Below are 935 nucleotides of genomic sequence, written 5' to 3'. Positions count from 1 at the left end.
CCCTCCCCAAAAGACAGCACCAAGAAGAAAAGAATTTGGGATTACATTTATCGTCCTGGAAACATGAGTGGTTTTACATTCATACATTCAACCGTTTTCCCCCCCTCTGTATTTGGCGAAACTCTTCAACAAGGCCAGAAGATGCTTGGGAAACACTAGCCAGCTCCCCCCCAGCTGCCCTCACCCCCCCACCCCGTTTCCCTTCCCTCCCCAGCTTCCTCTTTCTTACAGCAGGTCTTGTGAGGTTGCTTGGGCAAGAGATCCTGGCTCTACATCCTGAAGGTGTTTTGATGCCTGGATCAAGGAAGAACTTATCCCTCTTTCTGAAACTCTTTCCTCCCCCCCCCTTCCTGGAAGGGCTGTGAGGCTGGGGGCTGCCGTGGCCGATGAAAACAGGGCAGCCGCCTCATTCCTGGCCCTCAGCGCCTCAATCAACACTCCGCCGTTGCAAGAGGTGGTTGTTCCATTGCCCACCCATTCTCGATATTATTCTTATTTTTTTTAAGGTGGCTGTGAAGAATGCTTCCCGTGCATTCCCTCGCATTTTTTCCCCTGCCTTTTCTCTCCCGTCGGAGGAAAGAGGAAGGCAGAGAGAAGATGGATAGCTGCCTTCCGATTCAGAAGTTATAAGGCCTCTTTATTTTTGTCCTGGGGGGAGGGAAGGGCGTAGGGGTGGCAGGATTCGCACCCCTAAAACTATAACTTGCCTTGGGCTGGCTTCCAGAAAGCTCTGTGTGTGTGTGTTGTGTATTGCAGATCCAGCTGTGCAAATTTTATTTTTGCGCTCGTTATTGGCAGCATCAGGATATCAGTCTGTGCTACAAGCACAGGAGAAAGGACGGTTTGTGTTGGAGTGGGCAACCCAGTTGTCGGTTGTGAAGCTGCCATTGCCCCCCACAATGGGGAATAGCTTGACAGGGTGCAATCCTAGTCTT

This window comes from Thamnophis elegans, chromosome 16 (genome assembly GCF_009769535.1).
Source record: "Thamnophis elegans isolate rThaEle1 chromosome 16, rThaEle1.pri, whole genome shotgun sequence".
NCBI lineage: Eukaryota > Metazoa > Chordata > Lepidosauria > Squamata > Colubridae > Thamnophis > Thamnophis elegans.
Note: the sequence above shows the minus strand (reverse complement) of the source record.